Genomic DNA, 23,910 nt, shown 5'->3' with positions numbered 1-23,910 from the left:
AGATAGAGGGCAAATGAATGCTGAACTGACTGGGATGATGAAGAGTCTCAAATAGGATTTAGAGAGGAGAATATTAGAAAATCAGTGAAATTTGGCTAGAGTAGGAAAAGGTGTTACTAGAATTCACTGGGAAGCCATAGAAAAGTATACTAGAAAAGAATGAGTTTCATTTCAGGTACCTCTTCTAAGGATTTGGTTGTGATGATGAAACAGAGCAAGACCCTGTAGTCCTTGTCCCCCAAGTCCTTTACCTGCTTTTATTCTGTGGATATACTTTAGCCAAAGAATAAGTTTAATCAGAGAAGTGAGAAAATGCAGAAACAAAGGAAAACAACCAAAGGAGACCAAATAATAATACTGTAGTCACTAACCTTTAGCTGCTTCTCAAGGGCTATAGATAATATTCTGAACCATATCCTGTGAGCTGTTTTATAGATACTGAAACCCCCACTGCATGGTAGAAGTTAACTACATGATGACCAGAGTGTAGCTATGACATAAACTGTATCAGTTCCAAGAACTGGCCTCAAGGAAATGGGAACAAACCAACCCTGGAACCGAAGATTCACTGTGCTTAAAACAATCAAGATGACATTAGTGGGACAACTGATGACAAACTACAAGATTACTTTCAGAGCCAACTGTACTATGTCTGCCTGTAGCCCACTCCCTTAGCCTATAAAAGCCCTTGCCCACTCCCACTGATTGTCAGTGCGTAGGGGTGGGGAGCAGTCAATCTTTGGACAGGCATCTGCACTCCCTCTTTGTTGCCAGCTTGCAAAATAAAGCAAACTTTTCTTTCCAGCAACCCTGTCCCTTTTTTTGGCTTTTTTGGCAAGCAGCTGGACCCCACTTTCAGTTACAAGAAGGACCAGCTCAGGTCCTGAGAGCAAGAATGCCCTGCTTGATCACTAATGTCTGCTGTGACTATACAATGGGCTTTCCCCAGACAGATGCAGCTGCCTGCTTACCGAGACCATCCCAGAGTATCATGGGAAGGTGAGGAATGAAAACTATTCTTAGCTGCCCCTTTCAGAGGCTTTCCATTCTTTTTTTCCTTTTGGTGCCTCAGACTTGGGCTTATCAATCACCTCACTCTGACCGGGCTGGTTGGGCAGGACCTGCTACATTCTGGAAACTTGGCAAGCTCACCATCACAGTTCTTACAATTTAAAAAAGGTGAAAGTTCTGTCCTGTGAAGAACTAAGGTTTGCCAGTGGCCTCCAGGGAAGCACCATTATAAAACGTCTGATGGTTTCTGTCCTAAATATGCCACATTGTGAAAAATGATGGCAAGAATGTTAATTCCAAGTAGGCTTCCCTGGGGTTCCTCACATGGAATAAACTGGGTTACCTGAGGATGAATGGTGGCTCTGTCATCAAATATGGAATATTCTGCCATCTTTCATCTGTCCTAATGGTCTCTCAAGTCATGATATCTGTTGGGAAGCCTCTGTGGGAAGGATCAGGCCACTTCACACATGACTAGAAGGGACCTCAAAGGTTTATCTAGCACTGAGTCACAGTGGTAAGGGAAGGATCTAAATTACTCTTAGAAAGTTCTAGAAGATTTTGTATTTTGATGTTTCCTTAAAAGACATCTATGTTCTGTGAGGAAGGCAGAGTTAAAAGACTTTGCCTCATGTCTTTGCTAAGGGTTGATATTAAGTGACATATGATATTAAGACATACATGTCCTATGCATAGCATCTATAACACATCATCTCTGAGGAAAGGACTGGGTTCCCTTGCCCCCTCAAAGACAGCAATCAGCAAACGATTTATTCAGCAAACTCTTAGGGCTTATCAAGGTGGCATACTATATGTCGCGTTCCCAAGGGAAGCTCATAACATGGAATGGCCACTGCACCACCCCATTCCCCCTCCAGAAAAGTTGAATTGCCATGGGAACAGACAGAAAAGAATGTCTGATGTGCTGCTGGGAGGTATGCTCAAGGATGTGAAAATACAGACTTATGAGGAGGATGTCGGGGTGCGTCTGCATTCCAGACAGACGGCCAGTCCATGCAGAGGCCTGGATGCATGACGGGGCCCAGCTTGTTTGGCAAGTCAAGAGCAAAGGGCGTAGCGAAGAAGTTGTTAGAGACGGGAGGCACAGACTTCCCACAGTAAGTGGGAAACTTAGAAGCCAGTCTACTTCATCACAGTGGTAGATGGCTCTTTTCTACTATCCCTTTGGCCTGTCTCCACTCCTTATGTCAGTAGTGCCTTCAACACTACTGTGAAGCTGCCCAGCCACCCTTGCTTATCTTTTAGTAATGGCAACCCCTTTCCCCCTGGAGAATCATCCATTTCCTAGTTTTATACCATGTGGTTTGGATGCAGCTGGGCCTCTCTCCTGACCGTGGGGGAAGCTTTGTGAGCCAGGAGTAGCCAATCAGAGCATGGCATCTACTGGCTGCTGTAATAGGCTAAGGAATGAGTATGTGACTCAAGCTAGATCCTTAAGACCTAGTGTTAGGAATTTTGCTGCATTTTTGGAAAGAGAAACACTCCACTGTTACCCTTGTGCTTCCCAAGTGACACTAGTGGTAAAGTACCTGCCTGCCAATGCAGGAGACATAACAGACACAGATTCGATACCTGGGTTGGGAAGGTCCCCTGGAGGAGGGCATGGCAACCCACTCCAGTATTCTTGCCTGGAGAATCCCATGGACAGAGGAGCCTGGCAGCTACAGTCCATAGGGTCACAAAGAGTCAGACATGACTGAAACGACTTAGCAGGCATGCATTGTCACCTTATCCTCATTCCCTTGGATTATGTGAACTTTTAGTGATTTTTACCATCACTTAGAGAAATGACTCTAGAAAGAAACCATTATTGAGAATAACAAAGCTAAGAGGTGGTGAAAGACGAATCACATATATTTTCTGAGCACCTGGATCTATTAATAGTTATACTTGTAGTCAACTCAGCTCTTTGTTTTTTACAGTGACATGAAACAATAAGCCCTTTGTACAATTAGATATGTTGCTTGCAAGCAAAGTGGCTTCAGAGGCCCTAGCCGCTGTCACTTCAGTGAGTCATACTGCCTTGGGATATTTATTAACTGGATTTGACTCAAGGACCTGAGTCTTGGAAATCTTTTAATTCTCCAAGGAGGACAATTATTCAAATAGGAAATGTTGGATGGCCATTGATCCAAACACACTTAGCTGCTTTGACTCCCTATCCAATATGGGCTTCTTAATAAATGAATGTGCTTCCATTCATACACAGAGTTGGAAGGAGGACTGTCCTACTCTGAGGTTAGGAAGTCTAGCCTTCAATGATGAAGTCCCTCTTGAAGATTCATACAGGGCGGGCACAGTAGCTCTAGGGGTCTTGCCACTTTGACAATGCTTATTCTCCTCTTGGTCTAAGCAGTTGATATTTAATTTACACATTCTATTTCTTGGCCTTGACATAAAATAGGACTTCTTAAAATAGGAGTTCCTGCTGGAATACTGCACTCATTGGCCAACAGTAGTTATCACTCGAGTCTGCTCAACCATTATAGGTAAAGAAAGTAAGAGGATTTGGAATCAAATAGACCTCAGTTCTTTTTGCCTTTTCATACTGTTCATGGGGTTCTCAAGGCAAGAATACTGAAGTGGTTTGTCATTTCCTTCTCCAGTGGACCCTGTTATACAAATAGACCTTCAGGACCCAGATATCCACAGTGCTGTGATCACTCACCTAGAGCCAGACATCCTGGAATGTGAAGTCAAGTGGGCTTTAGGAAGCATCACTTCAAACAAAGCTAGTGGAGGTGATGGAATTCCAGTTGGGCTATTTCAAATCCTAAAAGATGTTGCTGTGAAAGTGTTGCACTCAATATGCCAGCAAATTTGGAAAACTCAGCAGTGGCCACAGGACTGGAAAAGGTCAGTTTTCATTCCAATCCCAAAAAAGGCCAATGCCAAAAAATGTTCAAACTACTGCAGAATTGCACTCATCTCACACACTAGCAAAGTAATGCTCAAAAGTCTCCAAGCCAGGCTTCAACAGTATGTGAAATGTGAACTTCCAGATGTTCAAGCTGGATTTAGAAAAGGCAGAGGAACCAGAGATCGAATTGCCGACATCTGTTGGATTATCAGAAAAGCAAGAGAATACCAGCAAAGCATCTACTTCTGCTTTATTGACTAGGCCAAAGCCTATGACTGTGTGGATCACTACAGACTGTTGAAAATTATTAAAGAGATGGGAAAACCAGACCACCTTACCTGTCTCCTGAGAAATCTGTATGCAGATCAAGAAGCAACAGTTAGAACTAGAAATGGAACAATAGACTGGTTCAAATTGGAGTACATCACTTTGGAGTACTCAAAAGGAGTACATCAAGGCTGTATATTGTCACCATGTTTATTTAATTTATATGCAGAGTACATCATGAGAAGTGCTGGGCTGGATGAAGCACAAACTGGAATCAAGATCACCAGGAGAAATATCGACAATCTCAGATACGCAGATGACACCACCCTTATGGCAGAAAGTGAAGAAGAACTAAAGAGCCTCTTGATGAAAGTGAAAGAAGAGAGTGAAAAAGCTGGCTTAAAGCTCAACATTCAGAAAACAAAGATCATGGCATTGGTCCCATCACTTCATGGCAAATAGATGGGGAAACAATGGAAACATTGACAGACTTGATTTTCTTGGGCTCCAAAATGACTGGGGATGCTGACTGCAGCCATGAAATTAAAAGACACTTTCTTCTTGGAAGAAAAGCTATGACCAACCTAGATAGCATATTAAAAAGCAGAGACAGTACTTTGCCAACAAAGGTCCATCTAGTCAAAGCTTTGGTTTTTCCAGTAGTCATGTATGGATGTGAGAGTTGGACTATAAAGAAAGCTGAGTGCCGAAGAATTGATGCTTTTGAACTGGAGAAAACTCTTTAGAGTCCCTTGGACTGAAAGGACGTCAAACCAGTCAGTCCTAAAAGAAATCAATCCTGAATATTCTTTGAAAGGACTGATACTGAAGCTGAAACTCCAATACTTTGGCCACCTGATGCTAAGAATTGACTCATCAGAAAAGACCCTGATGCTGGGAAAGATTGAAGGCAGGAGGAGAGGGGGAAGACAGAGGATGAGATGGTTGGATGGCATCACTAATTCAATGGACATGAGTTTGAGCAAGCTCTGGGTGTTGGTAATGGACAGGGAAGCCTAGTGTGCTGCAGTCCATGGGGTTGCACAGAGTCGGGCATGACTGAGCAACTGAACTGACTGAGACCTCAGTTCCAATCTGGTTTCAGCAAATTTTCCTTATTTGACTTTGGACAGTTACTACTTAGCTTTTGTGAGCTTCAGTTTCTTTGTCTATGAAATGGGGCTAATAATTAACATTTAACTCAGGAATTATTTGGACTCATTAAAATTTAAACCACATAGCAAACTTGTCTTTCAGGGTCACCATATTCTGACTTCCACTTAATTTTCCAATCTTTTCTCCAGTCTCCCTTCTCCACCCCCACACAAACTCAGTTGCAGCTGCACAGATCACACCTGAATGTGCTTTGCACATCCATCCTAGTGGCTTTGGCCCTATAGTGTCTCTAATCTGGAATATTCCATTGTCTGTGTTTAAGACTCAGCTCACATCTTACCTCTTCTATGAATCCTTCTTTCACAATCCTTACTTTGATCTCCTGGACAATTTCTGATTGAATACACTTACCATCTTTTATTGGATTTTTGCTTTCTCTCATATCTTGTGTCCCCAACTATATCACATTTAAACCTCTTTGCCCCCCTCACCCACCCAGTATCATACTGGAGTATATGGTACCATCATTGAGTATATGGTACTCAATGAATATTTGCTGAATGCTTTATCTTGTTTCTGATTCCCTCATAGCTAAGTTGATAAAGAGTCTGCCTGCAGTGCAGGAGACCCAGTTTCGATCCCTGGGTCAGGAAGATCCCCTGGAGAAGGAAGTGGCAACCACCCCAGCATCATTGCCTGGAAAATCCCATGGGCAGAGGAGACTGATGGGCTGCAGTCCATGGGGTTGTAAAGAGTTGGGCATGACTGAGAGACTAACATTTTATCTTCTTCCTAATCACTTGTTATTGGGTAACACTGAAATCCTACTAGCAAAATTTTAAAAGAGGACCTACCTCTCTAGCTCTCTAACTCCCACAAAAGTCTGTACAGCTGGAGTTCAGGCCTGTCTTCTGCTTTTAAATTTGCAATTGGAAACATATGGTGATTTGGAAGCCAGCCATTTTTTTTCTTCTTTCTTTTTTTCCCCCTCTCTCTAAAGAAACCTTTAAAACCTCACTAAATATGTCAAAAAACAGCAATGAAAATGTCAAAAGATTGTAATACTGCTTATTGCAAAACACACACACACACCCTTGCTGGTCTGTTTACAGAGTTCCAAGTTGAAAAAAAAAACAAGTACTAATTTTAGATTTTGGTTTTTTCCTTTAAGTCATAATAAGAAAAAAACACAAACATCAACTGAAACCCCAGTGAACAAAACCTCTTAGTCATACCCACCAGGCACTTTCAAAAACCAATTTTCAAGAGAAAAGATTCTAATTCTTAGGTCACTGAATCATGAATCCTGCCACCCTGATGAATAGAAGGAATTGAAAGCACCACTAATGGAATCTTGTGGTCTAGCCTTGGATGGGAAAGTGAAAAATGGGAGCCATGTCTTGCATGCTGTTTTCCTCACCTCACTGAAACCCCTACAGTGCCTGGCTCCATAGATCATAACCCCAGAGGGAATGAGCCACTTTATTTCTCATTGACAGCAATGCCAATCTTTTGACATCTCAAAAATCATCAAGGCAATCAGTATTGAATCGTGTATTGAAATTTTGACTTCCCTTGGGAGATCACCACCCAGCACAAATGAGTTGTTCCTAACAAAGTCCTGACTTTCTAAATATTTTGGTAATAATATCTCAGTTTTCACTGCAGGGATGGGAGACAAAATGGAGGAAAGAGGGTGAGCATTTCTCAATTGTCTTGCTTTCTCCAGGCAGAATTCCTGACTTCTAGGAACTGGGGTCCCCAAAGCAGTGATGTCTTTCCCAGAATATCTCAGGAGACTGACATCTTCAGGCCATTTAGTTCTGCTTCCTCTGTTCCCTGATTGATTATAGGCATCAGTAAATGTTTTGAAGCCAAGGCAAACAGAACCTTCAAAAAGATTTTTGTGTGTCATATGATCACTGTCCTTTATGTCTTTATTGGAGCAACTTTTTTTTTTTTTAAACTGTAATCACTGGGACTTCAGTGATCTTTTTTTAAAATATAAATTTATTTATTTTAATTGGAGGCTAATTACTTTACAATATTGTATTGGTTTTGCCATACATCAACATGAATCCTCCATGGGTGTACACGTGTTCCCCATCCTGAACCCCCCTCCCACCTCCCTTCCCATGCCATCCCTCAGGGTCATCCCAGTGCACCAGCCCTGAGCATCCTGTATCCTGCACAGAACCTGGACTGGTGATTTGTTTCACATATATTATACATGTTTCAATGCCATTCTCCCAGATCATCCCACCCTTGCCCTCTCCCACAGAGTCCAAGATCTCTATCACTAGCCAAACCATTATTCAAGAACCAGCCAAATTTCAGATTCTTTTTTTTTTTCAAGTTGTGGGAAACTTTTATTTGTCCAGTTTTTACACTTCTGTTTTATTTTATTTTATAAAAACGTGTATTAATTTTGTTAGAAGTTTTTTTTATATTCTGATTTTTTTTAAATTTTATTTTATTTTTAAACTTTACAGTATTGTATTGGTTTTGCCAAATATCGAAATGAATCCGCCACAGGTATACATGTGTTCCCCATCCTGAACCCTCCTCCCTCCTCTTTTTGAGACCTTCCTGACCATCTCAGTCCTCCAGGAGGCTTCTCTCCTCTCAGCCCTTAGAAACCTTGATCATCCCTCCTTTGTTATTCACTATCAGCTTCATTCTTTTTCATGTGGGTAAGACTTCTTTTCCCAAACAAACTGGTGGTGTCTTGTCTTATTTTAGTATGGTGTTTAAGGAAACCACCCTGCCCTAGACATGACATTGAGCTAGTTACATAAACTCCTGTGCCTCAGTTTCTTCATCTGTAAGATGAGGATAATAATAGTATCTAATTTATAAAAATATAATGAATATTAAAGGACTAAATGGCTGTGAAGTGCTTGAAACAGGCCTGGGAAGTAGTAAACACTAAATAATGTTTATGTGAACTTGCTCAGTACCTCTTACAGCAGTCTATACCATAATTTATTAGTTCATCTAACAAATATCTATGGTTTGATCCCTGGGTTGGGAAGATCCCCTGGAGAAGGGAAAGGCTACCCACTCCAGTATTCTGGCCTGGAGAATTCCATGGACTGTGTAGACCATGGGGTTGCAAAGAGTAGGACAGGACTGAGTGCCTTTCACTTTCACTTTTCACTGTATACCTACTACATTTTAGAGACTGTTTTAGGAGCTGGCAATGCAGGGATGAAGATGACTGACAAATTCATGGAATTTACTATCTTGACAAAGGGACACGATAAACAAGCAAATACTATAATGTAATGAAATAAAATATAATGTGATTGAGTGTGATTTAGGGTAATGATGCTGGTTTTGAAGAGGAATAATCAGGATAGAAGACAAAGTGTGGTGGGGGATTGGTGTGGGCTGGTGGACAGAGGCTTGTTTTAAATGATTGATTGGAGAAGGAAATGGCAACCCATTCCAGTACTATTGCCTGGAAAATTCCGTGGATATGGGAGTCTGGTGGGCTATAGTCCATGGGATTGCAAAGACTTGGACACAACTGAGCGACTGCACTTTCACTTTAAATGATTGATAAGCACTCAGTTATCAGATCTGGAGAAGAAGTTTCATTGATCATCCGTTAGAAAGCTTGAAGCTATACATGGCAAATTGATTTCTGAAAGTCAAATTAAAAATAAGACCATAAAGAATAAAACAAAGTGGTAAAAATTGGCCAAATCTGTGCTGGGTAGCACATCTCTTGACTTTACCTGCCCTCTTCCTTTAATTCTACTTTCTCAAAGTAGGCTCACTTGTCATAGCTTCCCAGAAATGTACAGTGAAATTTAATCAGTGATTCAATGTCCAGAACTTTCCTTTCATTCCCCCACCACAATGCACCAGTCCTATGGAAGGGGATTTTAGAGGAGAATGGATACATGTATATGTATGGCTGTCTACCTGAAACTTTTACAACACTGTTAATAGGCTATGTTCCAATATAAAATAAAAAGTTTTTAAAAAGCAAATAAGAAATTTTTAAAAGTTTCCTAAAAATAAACTGAAATTTGAAAAAAAAAAAAAAATACCAGTCCTAAAGCTCCTTCTCCCAGGCTTCCTGTTCTCTGGTTGTCAACATTGGAACAGATTATCTCCTAAAATAGTCCAGAAATGTTTTCTAGTGGTGCTTATGTGTAAAAGAGGAAAAGGTCTGTTGTTTTTAGGCTATATTCTGGCTTTAATGATGGTTTTCTGAAAATATGGTCTCAAATCAAGAATTTGTCTCATGATAGGAATTTTATGGTAGCAGAACTAGGGGAAGACATCCTAGGGGCAGGTAAGACCTCATGATATAGACTGCAATCTTGCCCTGGGAAGTGTATTTTTGTGCCTAATTATGATTCTGGGTACAAACCTTGGCTTTGCCAATTCTTGCTCTGTGATCATCAAAAATTAACTTTTCCCTCAGCTTTCTCAGGCAGAACCCACCTGCCAATGCAGGAGATATAAGAGATGCAGGTTTGATTCCTGGGTTGGGAAGATTTCTGGAGGAGGGCATGGCAACCCACTCTAGTATTCTTGCCTGGAGAGTCCCATGGACAGAGGAGCCTGGTGGGCACAGTCCATGGGGTCACAAAGAGTCAGACACGACTAAAGTGACTTAGCACACTGCATACACAGTCAGCTTTCCTATCTGTAAAACAGAGACACTAACAGTACTACCATCTTGGGTGTTTTTTTTTTTAATTTAAATTTATTTATTTTAATTAGAGGCTAATTACTTTACAATATTGTATTGGTTTTGCCATACATCAACATGAATCTGCCACAGGTGTACACGTGTTCCCCATCCTGAACCCCCCTCCCACCTCCGTCCCCATACCATCCCTCGGAGTCATCCCAGTGCCCCAGCCCCAAGCATCCTGTATCCTGCATCGAACCTGGACTGGCGATTCATTTCTTATATGATATTATACATGTTTCAATGCCATTCTTCCAAATCATCCCCCCCACCTCCCACCGAGTCCAAAAGACTGACACTAACAATACTACCATCTTGGGTTTTTAATGAGGCTTAACTGAGTTAGTAGGCTTCCCTGCTTGTTCAGTGGTAAAGAATCTGCCTGCCAATGCAGGAGACATGAGTTTGATCCCTGTGTCTGGAAGATCCCCTGGACAGAGGTATGGCAACCCACTCCAGTATTCTTGCCTGGGAAATCCCATGGACAAAGGAGCCTGGAAGGCTATAGTCTATGGGATCAAAAAGAGTTGGACATGATTTAGTGACTAAACAACAAGATGAGTTAATACAGATACTATCTTGGGTACAGTATTTGGTATATTTCAAGGGCATAATCCCATCTTCCAAAAATTTGTTTATGCAAATACAAAGTCTTTGACCTAAAGATAGGTAATTACACAGCTGGTCCTCAGAACGGAGCTTTTGATAGCAAATATGAATATGGTTTCTTTCCTGACCCTGGGAAGCAAACAGCTCCTTTAAGCTGGGCACCTTGCAATTGTGGTAGATGTGTGTAAGTTGATTCATAACCATAACATGTTGTGTTTTGTTTGGTGGCTTTAAACTAGTCCAAAGAAAAGAGTCTGACCCATCAGAGGAGCTAGGTTATCAATTACAGAATACTTTTTTTAACTGAGAGAAGTTCAAGGGAGGGGGTTATGAGAAAGACAATGCTAAGGAATGCTCCTTGCCTCCCGTAAAGGTGTAGTTTAGCATTATATGAGAGAGCTGACAGCCAGGGTTCAAGATAGCTCTGGAGAGAAATTAAGAAAAGATTGTGCTTTGGGTAACATGGTATGGATGGGAATAAGAAACATTCTTTCTCTTAAGGGTGTCTGGGAATTGACTGAAGCCCCCAGGACTAGAACTGGGAGAAGGCTTGTTACTTTCCAGACGATCGAGAGCCATCCTGGTCCTTCTCTATGTGAAAGGAAACCAGAGCTTTCAGGAGTTCAGTGAGGACCTCAGCCTGCCACTCATCCTGAGATGGTTGTATTTCCTTTAACAGAGCCACCTCTCAAATCAGTTTGCAGGTGCTGCTGACAGAGAGGAGATTGCAACATGAACAATGGAATTCTGGGAGCATGATTCAATTGTGCTTTGTGTGAATGGAGTTCCCTGAAGATGGGCAAGACAATAGGCTGTCTTTAAGTTCTTTCTCAAATTACATTGCTTGTATTGCTCCTAAGAATCAGTCAGTACAAGTACTGTTTCATTAGTTAAATGGTGTTTGCCATGAAATGAGTTAGCGATTCTCAAAGTGTTATGTCTGGGTCATCTGCATCAGAAATCATCTGGAGTACTTTTAAAATGCAGATTCCTAGGACCCACTTGGATCTTCTGATTCCATGGGAAAGAAGCCCAACAATATGTTTTTCGAAAGAACACCAGCTTATTCTAGGATGCATTATAGTTTGAAGTCCAAAGAGACAGATATTGTTAACATCAGGGACATTAGAGTGAATTAAAAACAAAATGAATCAGAAAACATGAGTAAGACAGTTTGGCACAATTACCCCTCCTTTTTGGAACTTTAGAAGTTCACTCATCATAGATTTTTTTTCTTAGGTCAACTCCTACCACTAGTTTTTGGTCACTATACAATTTAGGAAATTATTTCTTTCAAATACACCCTTCTATAACCTAAAAGCTGGTATGGATGGAAGAGAGCCATTAAAAGAGGAGGATCCATTGCAGAGACAGGAGTTTAGATCAACGAGAGCTTAGCCACAGTCTGATACAGACCAGAGCAGAAATATTTTCCATTTCTTAAGTAGGAAATAAACAAACAAAAAAGAACAAGACTCTTTTTTAAAAGCAGCTGCTGAATGTCATGCTTAAGAACGTTCCACATTGCCCTCTCTGTGATATTGGTTCAAGACAGAGGGCACAAATTCCTTCTATTCCTTCTCTGTTTGGTGAGGAAGGGTCAACTTCAGTCCTTCTTGGACTCTGGGTCTGCGGTGATGCTGTGATGCATCACCTAGATTCCCCTTTGGGGATGACTGACTTACTCTCCCAACTGATGGGGAGTATGGTTAGTGCAGAGCCCCAGCATCTCTGATTCCCTTATGGGGATTCCCTCTGCTAAAGAGAGCTGCCTGGCTGAAAACTGCCCTTTTCCAGAGTGTCTTACATCTCATGACGGATTCCAGTGGAAATATTAAAGCTCAGCCTCCCTGCTCCAACTTGGGACAAAAGAAAGGTAATTCCAGCTTCAGAACTCCCCATAGGGTTGACTGAGACCTCCAAGGAGACTGAATCACAGCTCAACTTCTCCCTCCTTCAGTGCTTCCTTCTCTTCCTTTCTACAGGTGTTGATTCCAATAATACTCCATAATGAACCTCCTGCAAGCTAAGCTCCATCTCAGAATGTGTTTCCTGGGGAATCCATCCAAGGCTTCTCTTCTGTGTGGTCAGAGAAGGATTAGGTCAAAAGCAAGGGGGTGAAGACTTCCCTGGTGGCTCAGTGGTAAAGAATCTGCCTGCCAATGCAAGAGACTTGGTTTCAATCCCTGATCTGGGGAGAACCCACATCTGGGGAGACCCCACATGCCACGGGGCCTGTGTGCCACAAGTATTGACCCTGTGCTCTGGAGCCCAGGAGCTGCCACAACTGAGTCCACAGGCTGCAGCTCCTGAAATCTGAAGGCCTAGAGCCATACTCCACAGCAAGAGAGGCCACTGCGCTGAGAGGCCTGTGCACCACAACTGGAGGATCACCCTGCTTGCCACAGCTAGAGAAAAGACCTCACAGCAGCAAAGACCCAGCACAGCCAGAAATAAATAAGATAAACAAAATTTTTTTTTAAAAAAGAGTAAAGAGGTAAAAGAAACTCATTTATATATATATATATATATATATTTTGCCCCCATAGCAGTCTCTGATCCTGGAAGTACATAGCATTCAAAGTTCTTTGGTCAATGGAAGCTTCTATCCTCTGAGGAAAGGTTGATTTAAATTTCATTCTTAACATCAAATTATGTGAATGATATCTTTAATCACAAAAAATCTTACCCTAAAAGACTTGCCTTATGAATTTCACCCAATCACCAAGCATATTCCCCAGAAAAATTTAGGTATTTGTTAGAGCTACTAAATTAAAGGTGGCAGGGTTCCTTTTTACCAGGAATAAAACAGAGTTTCCTTGGTTGATTGTTCAGTTGATTGATCCATACACTCAAAAGATGTGCTTTAGATGCCTACTATGTGACAGGCACTGATGTAAGCTTTGGAAACCAAAAGTGTTGTTGTCTTGGAGTCTGTTTTCTAGGTGGGAAGAGTCAAAAAATAAATACACATGCAAATAAATAAGATGATTTGAATTAGTGATAAATGCTATGAAGATAATAAAACAGGATAATATAATAGCAAACTATTCTGAGCAAGGTTTGGCTATAGGGAGAGGTACTTTAGACATATTCATCAATAAAGTCTAGGATGGGGAGGCAATATTTGAGTAAAGTCCTAAGTGGGAAGATTTGGGCAGAAATAAGTGCAAAGGTGCTCAGTTCAGTTCAATCACTCAGTCGTGTCCTACTCTGCGACCCCATGAATCACAGCACGCCAGGCCTCCCCGTCCATCACCAACTCCCGGAGTTCACGCAGACTCACGTCCATCGAGCCAGTGATGCCACCAGCCATCTCATCCTCTGTCGTCCCCTTCTCCTCCTGCCCCCAATCCCTCCCAGCATCAGAGTCTTTTCCAATGAGGCAACTCTTCGCATGAGGTGGCCAAAGTACTGGAGTTTCAGCTTTAGCATCAGTCTTTCCAAAGAACACCCAGGACTGGTCTCCTTTAGGATGGACTGGTTGGATCTCCTTGCAGTTCAAGGGACTCGAAAGAGTCTTCTCCAACACCACAGTTCAAAAGCATTAATTCTTCGGCGCTTAGCCTTCTTCACAGTCCCACCTCTCACATCCATACATGACCACTGGAAAAACCATAGCCTTGACTAGACGGACCTTTGTTGGCAAAGTAATGTCTCTGCTTTTCAATATGCTATCTAGGTTGGTCATAACTGTCCTTCCAAGGAGTAAGCATGGGACTAAACTTAAAAAAAGTGCCTAGAATAGGGAAAAAATTGGGGACTAAGATAAGGTCAGTGAAGAGGGCAAAGTTATGGTGAGAATTCTGGATTTTATTTGAAGGTCAGCATGAGACTGATAAAATCTTAAGCAGAAGAGTGGTAATCTGATTTACATTTCAAAATCAGATAACCAGCTTCTGTGAGGAAGATGTATGATAAGGGAGCAAGAAAGAATCAAAGCCACCAATGAAGGGAGAGTTCCAGGAGCCTGGTGTAAAATGACGGCTTGCACCAAGGTAAGATCTGAAGACGTAAAGACAAGAGGGTGGGTTCAGGATGGTTTCAGAACTACAGCCAACATGAGAGTGGTTTGGAAATAGTGTGTGAGGGAGAAAAAGTTAAAAAGAATTGTGACTGTTAGGTTTTCAGCCCAAGTGACTGGGTGGGTTCTGGTGCCATTTTCTGAAATGTAAAGACTGCATTTGAATTCTCCTCTGAATGATTAATGTGTTTCACCCTGAGCAGACATTGTGTTTTTCTGCCAGAAGCATGGACAGAGACGATGCTGGATGTTTCATCCTTCTAACAGCCTCACCTGCTGCCCCAGGGGCATTGTATAGACACCGCAGAGAGCCAATCTGCACACTTGCCAGAATCTCTCCCCAAATTTGTTATGCTTCAGTGTTCCAGGACACTTTATTATAAATGAATAGCTAAAGGCAAAGTATAATTAGGAACAAGGGTAGTGGGGCATGCAGAGTTGGCACCACTTTGAGCGTAGCATCACTGTATAGGTGCCAGGTCCTTGTAACACTAGCTTTACTGCCCAACTGCCAAGAGGTAACCCCTCCCACCACTCATCCCGATGGGCAGGGGCAGGCAGGCCAAACAAGTAGGATAGTTTCAAGATCCCAAACTGAGTGATATGTATGCCAATCATGGACCCAACTTTCAGCAGGCGTCAATAAGGAATAGATGATTAATTGGTCCAGTCAGATTCAAATGTTTCTTCTAAAGATAGCAGTGAAAAATAGCATTTCAATTGGAATTTCATTAGATTGATTGACTAGTAGAGATTTGAGAGTCCCCAGTGTTTATTTAACATTAAGGCATTTTATCTCATGGAATTTACTACCTTAACTGTGGGAAGTTTTTAGGTTTTATGGCTGCTTTTTGTTGTGGTGGGTCTTTGATGTACCTTTCCTCTAGGCTACAGTTACTGGGAGTCTTTTTTCTATTTTCCTCTTATCCTTCACATTTTGTACAGCACTGGGTTTGATTATGGAGAAGGCAATGGCACCCCACTCCAGTACTCTTGCCTGGAAAATCCCATGGACAGAGGAGTCTGGTAGGCTCCAGTCTGTGGGATCGCTAAGAGTCGGACACGACTGAGCGACTTCACTTTCACTTTTCACTTTCCTGCATTGGAGAAGGAAATGGCAACCCACTCCAGTATTCTTGCCTGGAGAATCCCAGGGATGCGGGAGCCTGGTAGGCTGCTGTCTATGGGGTCACACAGAGTTGGACACGACTGAAGCAACTTAGCAGCAGCGTCAGGGTTTGATTAAGTTTTCTCTTTTTCCATTGGGGTTCAAGCCTGTGCATAAGACTTGGGGATATACTAACTCATTGTTTTTTCTTTGTACCCTGATGCCCTTGTTTCATGCTACCCCCTGCTTTTTTAAACCATTTTTCTCTTCATTTTACCTTTATATGAAAATCTTTGGGAACTGCTTGAACATAGCAGAGTTTACATCATGCATACATTTATATTCATATATGCATTCATATCACTGCTCTCAAGAATTTATTTTCTTTTTGAACCCTACAGAACAGGTCATGAGGCAGGGGGTCTTTCTAATGGAAAGCCACGATTCTCAAGCTGGGCTGTGCAGCAGTATTCAGTGAAAACATATGAATTCTTATGAGAACAAATCAGATTTTCTGGCATGTCAATTTTCACTGCTGATTTTGAGGATATCAATTCATATTTTAAAAGAAATAATATATTAAAATGAAAGGTTTTCAAGAATTTTGAAAGTTCAGTATGAGCCCTATTAGGGTTTGTGGGGAAAAAATATTGCTTCATTCCTCACTCCTTAAAGTTTCCTCTTACTTAGATTCTTTTATTCACAATAAAAAGGAAATTTCATGATCTCAAGAGACAAAGAAGAACTCTGCCCTTTACCAAAGGTAGAATTTTTTTGGGAAATGAAAGTGGTCTGGATTGCTGAACTGGCATAGTTCCTTTGGTCTTCGTGTTCAAAAAGGTCTTGGTGTTCAAAAAGGCTTGTCACAACCTGTCGGCCAGCACCATGGGTATAACTGAACAATGACTTTAAAGAGCAAAGAGGTTCTGACCTCTGTTTAAACTTTCTTTGAGGTAGGAGAGGTCATCTTAAATGACATCCAATCATAACTTACCATAACTCTAAAAGAAGCACACATCAGAAAATAAAGATGATTGCTAAATAAAAAAGATTTTAGCAAATAAACACTTTTGGAAATCATATATTCTCTTTATGTAGCTATGCTTTAAGAGAGAGAGAGTGTCTTAGTTTGAGTTCCTCCAAAAGTCATCTCTGAAGCAAGCATTTGGATGCTGGTAGTTTATTTGAAAGGAGAGCTTGGGAAACACGTAAGAGAGTTGGGGAGTTAGGCAATGAAGATAGAAACGCCAAAAAAGGGTATGCTAATGAGTAAGTTTCCACTAGTTCAGCTGGGGCTCACCTCCTGGGTTCTCTAAAGGACTGTGTGTTAATTTGACTCTGCAAGAAGCAGATTTCAAGATGGAATCAGATGTACCAGAAGAAGAAAATGCAGTACCACTGGGATAGAATTTTTAACGGTACTTGATTAAGAGGGCTGGAATGAGAGATTGGGAAAATAAGAATTCATTGATTTGGGAACACTTTCTTGGAACCTGGGATTTAGCATCTTCAAGAACCTCAGGGATGGGACAACCTTGCTGCTAGGTCGGCTCTCAGAAGCTTAGAGAAAAATGACGAGTGACATATTGAGTGAAGTACCAGCGCCTGTTTTAACCTGGTCAAGGGTATAGGAAGAAACAAAGAGGCATGGGTATATTTTATGAAGTTAGAAAACCCCAGAGGATTATGCTTCCCAGGAGTGACCAGAGGACACCACTTTTGTCAAGGCCACCAGGAACGTACAGGTGAAGGGGCGGCAGAACCGCTGAGAAGGGGTTGCTGTCCTCTGCGGGCCCGGGCTGATGGAAGACAGATGATCACAGAGCTTTAACAGCCAAGGGAACTACGTGGTCTCCAAATGGGCCAGGTGGCAGCACTTTATTAACAGAAGCTAGGAGGACACTATTATGGAAGTTTGAGACCCAAGGAGTTGTGGAGATAGTTAAAAGAGCTTGGGATTCCTAGGGGCAAAATAGGTGGGCAGCCTACAAAGATGTTGGTAAACATATAATCAGAAACAAAATGAAAGAAGGAAGGAAAAAAGGAAAGAAGGGAGGGAAGATGAGGGAGGGAAAGAGAAAGAATGAATGAGTGAATAAATGAAAGAATGAATGGGGGAGCAGAAGACTTACTGAGGGTGTTCACCCCAGTAAAAAGTCATGATCCCAAGCTGAACCAATTTTCATTTGGGAGCTCATTAGTTGAAGAGAAGACCAGGTCCCCAGGAAGGAATGCCCTGTGATATCATGGCATATATAAATTTTAATGATTCTCCAAATCTTCCCCCTTAGTGACTGATGGCCATTTGTTCAGGTGACAGTACACTGAAGAAATGGAAGTACCTAGACATTCTGAGGACTATTGGACACAGAGCCTGAACTGGTATCTATAGCTGGTGACCCCAAATACATTATGGCCCCTCTGTTAGAGTAGGGACTTATGAGAGCCAGGTAATAAGCAGTCCTGGTTAAAATCTGACCTCCAGTGGACTCATTGGAATCAGGAACCCACCTAGTGGTTGTTTCCCTTGTCCTGGAGTGTATAATGGAAACTGATGTACCTAGCAGTTGGAATAGTCTCTATGTTGGTCTTTGGCTTATAGCAGGAGTCCCCAACCCCAAGGCCATGAACCAGTATTGGTCCATGTTAGCAAAGGGCTACACAGCAAGAGGGGAGAAATGGGGTGAGCTAGAGAAGCTTCATCTGCTGCTCCCCATTGCTTCCCATCACTTGCATTACCGCCTGAACCATCCCCACCCCCCACACCACTCCCCATCCGTGGAACAATCGTCTTCCATGAAACTGGTCCATGGTGCCAAAAAGGTTGGGGACCACTGGCTTGTAGGATAAGAGCTATAAACTCTATCCACTATGTTGGATAAAGCAAACAGATACTTCTGAAACTGCCCTTGGCCCTGGCCAAGACAGTGAGTCAAAAGCAATAACACATCCGTGGTGGCATGGTAGAGATGAAAGTGAAAGTGTGCTACTCAGTCATGTCCAACTCTTTGCAACCCCCTGGACTGTGGCCCTCCAGGGTCTTCTGTTCATGGAATTCTCCAGGTAAGAAAACTGGAGTGGGTAGCCTTTCCCTTCTCCAGGGGATCTTCCTAACCAGGGGATCAAACCTGAGTCTCTTGCATTGCAGGCAGATTCTTTACCATCTGAGCCACCAAGGAAGATCATGGTAGAGATAATGCTACCATTAAATAAAGCCCCATAAGATGCAAGATTAAAGAAGATAATAATTATATCTCTGTTTCATACGCCAGTCTGGCTCCTGCAGGAATCAGATGGATCCTGAAGAATGAATGACTTCACTGGCATAGCCAATTCACTGAAGGCATAACCAAGTATTATAGAAACCCCAATTGCAGCTGCTATGCCAGACACGTATCAGAGTTAGAGCAGTTTAATAAACCTTCAAATCCATGGTATATAAGATTGATTTGACAGATGTGTTATTTTCCATTCCAATTAGAAAAGAAGATTAGAAAGATTTTGCATTCATGTAGGACAGAAAACAATATTCATAAAGTCTGTTGGATCCTCTGGCTAAAGAGGGAAGATTTTGCCTTGGGGCTGTGTTAACTCTCCCATCCTCCATCATGATATAGTCATAAGAGATCAGGATGACCTGAACATCCATCCTACAGATTGTCATGGGTATAATATATGGATGACCTCATGTTATTCAGATGGGATGAGCAAAAGTTGACTAATTTGCTTGGAAGACTCATAAGCTGCAGAGGATGGGAGATAAGCCTTATGAAGATTCAGAAACTGTCACCAGTTAAGTTTTTAGTGATCTAGGCATAAGGAGTATAACCTCCAAAGTAAGAGGAAAATAAATGTGTCTTCTCTCCTTTACCACCACCAACACCACACACACACACACACACACACACAGCAGTACAATATCTGTTAGACTTCTTTGGAATAAGAAGACATAACTTTCCATACCTGGGATACTGTTCTAGCCCATTTGCTGAGACAGCTTTGAGTGGGGCCCACAGCAGGAAGGGACTCTGCAGCCAGCTCTAACAGCAATGCAAGCAGTCCAGCCACTTTCACCATATGACAGAGAAGACTTCCTGGTGTTGGAGGTGTCTGTGGTGGGAAAAGACCTCATACAGAGTCTATGGCAGCCTCAGGGCAAGAATCACAAGTCTGGCCACTGGGATTCTGGAGGGAAGCCATGCCATCTGCAGCAGAGAATTATATGCCTTTTGAGAAACAACATCTGGAATAGTGCCCTGGTAAAGAAGGAACACTTGGCTATGAGGTGCCAAGTGGCCATGACGCTGGAACTGTCCATTATAAGTTGAGTCCTGTTGAACCCGCCCAGTCAAAAAGTCAGATGGGCGCAACAGTAGCTCCTGGGAAGATGGGAGGAGTACATTCAGGTTGAGCCTGAGCAGGATCTGTGAACATGAGTAACTACCAGTAGATGGTCCAGACTCTCATGTTACTCACCGAATTGCACCAATCAACTCCTATGATCAGACTGGGGCAGGATATCCCATAGAAGCAGTTGAGGGAGTAGGAAAAAATCTCAAGCTTAGTTTACAGAAGGGTCAGTGTGGTACATGGGTGCCAGCAAAAAATGGTTGGCAGCTCCATTATAGACATTCTAGGGGCCTTGAAAGACAGGGATGAGGGGACTAATCTCAGTGGGTGGAACTATGAGCAAGGTATCTGGTCTTCCACTTTATATGAAAAGAGAAGTAGCTCAAAGGGAGACCATGTGCAGATTTTCAGACGGTGGTCAATGACTTGACTGTTTGGTCAGGGGCTTGGAATAAAGAGTTAGAAGACTGGAGACAAGGAAGTCTGGTTAGATGCAATGAATGAGCATCAAACATTTTTTTTTCACCATCATCCATTATTGAAGACACACTGAACAACTGAATAGACAAAATGAACAACAAGTAGACTTAGCTAGTTGATATTAGCCAGTCTTGGTTATCAGCAACTCCAGATTGGCACTTAGGACCCATGAGTGCTGTGGTTTGTAACACAGACAAAGCTACATAGGGGCTCAACAAAGTGGGTGCCAACTTTCCAAGACTACTAGTTCTTATTAGCTCTTGATTACCAACCTGCCAGCAAAAGTAAAGAGCTCTGAATCCTTGATATGGCCCTATTTCTCGAGGAAACGACCTTAGCGTGAAAGTGACGACACAGGACCCTTTCATTCTGAAATGGATAGATACATTTTCTGGGTATGGGTTTGCCATTCCAGCCCACTAAATCTCAGCTAGCACCATTAACCAGGGCTTTTGGGGTGCTTATGATTTGGCACCCCACTCCAGTATTCTTGCCTGTAAAATTCCATGGACAGAGGCCCTGGTGGGTCCATGGGATCACAAAGGGTCAGACACGACAGTGTGAGTGAGCACACGGAATGCTTTATCCACAGGCGTGGACACCCACACAGCAGAGTGTCCATCCAGGGTCCTCTGCCATAGCAAAGGAGACTCAAAGGCAGAGATTGAGGGCTATGTTATGATAGCCAGCAGGACATGATTCAGAACTAACCCACTGCGGGAAGAAAAAGTTGGGGCATTTCCCACCAATCACAGTCCCTCACTGGCTCAGGGTTGCTCCTGGCCCATCAGCTCGCCCTGCCCTGTTTTCAGACTGAGCACGCATTCATAGCTATTTGAATGCTGTCAACAAAGAGACACACAGAAAGTTATCTGTATGCCTGAAAGCCTATGACTTCTAAGGAAGGTCAGGGGATATGAGCAGAGCATCACAAGATGGAACACATTCTCTATATGTTCGTAAAATCTTGAAGTAATTTATTATGCTCTGGGATGGCAAATTCAGTCATATTCCAAGTTGGATGTGCAGGGAAAATATGTCCATTTTTGGCTGCATACTCTTTAACTGCATCTTCGTGAGACAACCAACTGTGTAATATTATTTTCTATAAAAAGAACAGAAAAATAATTCAGCCTCCCCTTTGGCAGAGTTTGCTTAGGAGGGCTTGGGAGGGGAGTAATATGAAGTTGGAAGGACCCATAGTCATTCTGTCACGAAACATGTCCTTTGGTATGGAAGTATATGGATAGGAGACATGCAAGGAGGAGACTGTAAGTCATAAAATTTATGCCACCCAGTGCAAAATAAAGATATCCCCAACTCAGCCTCCCCTAGACTGGATCTCAGAAATGACTGCAGCCACTCTGACAACCCAACTGAATGCAGCATCTAATGGAGGGAAAATCATAGTGGAAAGGGAGAAACAGGATTCTTAATCTTTTGGAGCGATGAATCTACTTTCTAAAATTTTACAAAACCAATGACCATGGATCCATTTCTAGGATTCCTCCATGGGCCTTGGAGGGGGCCTGTGCAGTAAGGTAAGTAAAGTACTCTTGACCTTGAGATTCCTCATCTTCCTCTAAACCCAACTGCTCTCTGGAAGTATATTTGATATATCCAACCTACTCAGCTTCTTTATTCCTAATTCAGGACCCACTTTGACTGTTAGCCTTTTCTAAGTCTTTCCTGATCCTCAAAGTTGGGATAGATTCCCTACTAGAGGAGATTGGGCAGCAGTCTGTCCTTGATGACAATATACTGAACTTGGCTGTTCAATTTTGCGTCTTCATCCGCATCTCTCACTCTCTCAGGAACCATGATCTCACCCAAACTTTACTCCCTTCCCATTTCTCCAGGGGCTACAAATCTTTGGGGTCAGGACCTATGTTTTATTCATCATGTAGCAAGCAGCCTAGCATATAGGAGATGATAAAAAAATTTGATGAATTAATAAGTAAATGGAACCATAGCAAGAGGGACAGGCATCTATTTCAATGAGTTCCTAAGAAAGAACTCATTTCTTGACAATAGGAAAAGTCCTTTTAGAATACACAAAGCCCTTCTCTATGATTTTCCTTTACCAGAGTTCCTCCTGTAACTGTTTCTGACAAGTATTCCTCTAGAGCTGCCAGTATAGCAAACTCATGATTGTCCCCAAAGTAGAATCTTTTAAATCTTAAAAAAAATTAACTACATAGCCTCTTCTTGTCAACCATTATGAATTACGTGGAGAAACAAATTCATCTCTGCCTGTCATCACGTAGCATGTTCTTGAAGACTAAGTGTAATTGGGAAGATAGGAGAGCATAGGAATGGTGTCTATCTCTGGAATCAGTTGTTGTTCGGTTGCTCAGCCATGTCCGGCTCTTTGCAACCCCATGGACTGCAGCACACCAGTCTTCCCTGTCCAACACTATCTCCCAGAGTTTCCTCAAACCCATGTTTATTGAAATGATGATGCCATCCAAGCATCTCATCCTCTGTTACCCCCTTTTCCTCCTGCCTTCAATCTTTCCCAGCATCACGGTCTTTTCCAATGTGTCAGCTCTTCACAGCAGGTGGCCAAAGTATTGGAGCTTCAGCTTCAGCATCAGTCCTTCCAATGAATATTAATGGTTGATTTCATTTAGGATTGACTAGTTTGATCTCCTTGCTATCCAAAGAACTCTCAACAGTCTTCTCCAGTACCATAGTTGAGAGTTGAACCATAAAGAAGGCTGAACACTGAAGAAATAATGCTTCTGAACTGTGGTGCTGGAATGAGAGATTTGGATTAAAAACATGGCTTCACTGTTTACTATCTGGCAACAGGGACTGAGAAGCTCTGGAGGAGTAAACCAAACTCAGCTCTTCTTACTAATGTTACTTTCCACTACCTGTCTGGCTATGCAAAGCTGATTATCTTTTATGCTGACCATCCTTTTGGACATTACATTCACAAATGTCTCCAGACTGTCTTTGAAACTTTCCTTTTCTTGATATATTTCCATGGTCAACAACAGCTTATGGGAGAAAGTCTATGAGCAACCTTGACTTTCAGTGACAAATACTGACATTTTGTAAACAAAGCACAAAAGGGGGAAATGTTGGTGTAGCAAAATATTTGAAGTCAGTGGACCTGAATTTGGATCTTGATTGTGTCACCTTAGGTACGTTTCTGAGCCCTAATTTCCTCATTTATATAGTTCTGATAATAAAAATAACTCATTATGAAGCTGCAAAAATTGTCAAATAATGAAAGTGAAAGCTGATGTGTAAAATATAAAGTGCAAAAAAGAAAAAAATGTTATCCCTGATTTCCAGTGTAATATTTTGTGTTGTACATTATGTGCCCAGAAAAGCTATGT

The sequence above is a fragment of the Bison bison genome, unplaced genomic scaffold (genome assembly GCF_000754665.1).
Source record: "Bison bison bison isolate TAMUID 2011002044 unplaced genomic scaffold, Bison_UMD1.0 scf7180017864478, whole genome shotgun sequence".
NCBI lineage: Eukaryota > Metazoa > Chordata > Mammalia > Artiodactyla > Bovidae > Bison > Bison bison.
The sequence above is the reverse complement of the archived record's forward strand: the minus strand, read 5'-3'. Positions refer to the sequence as shown.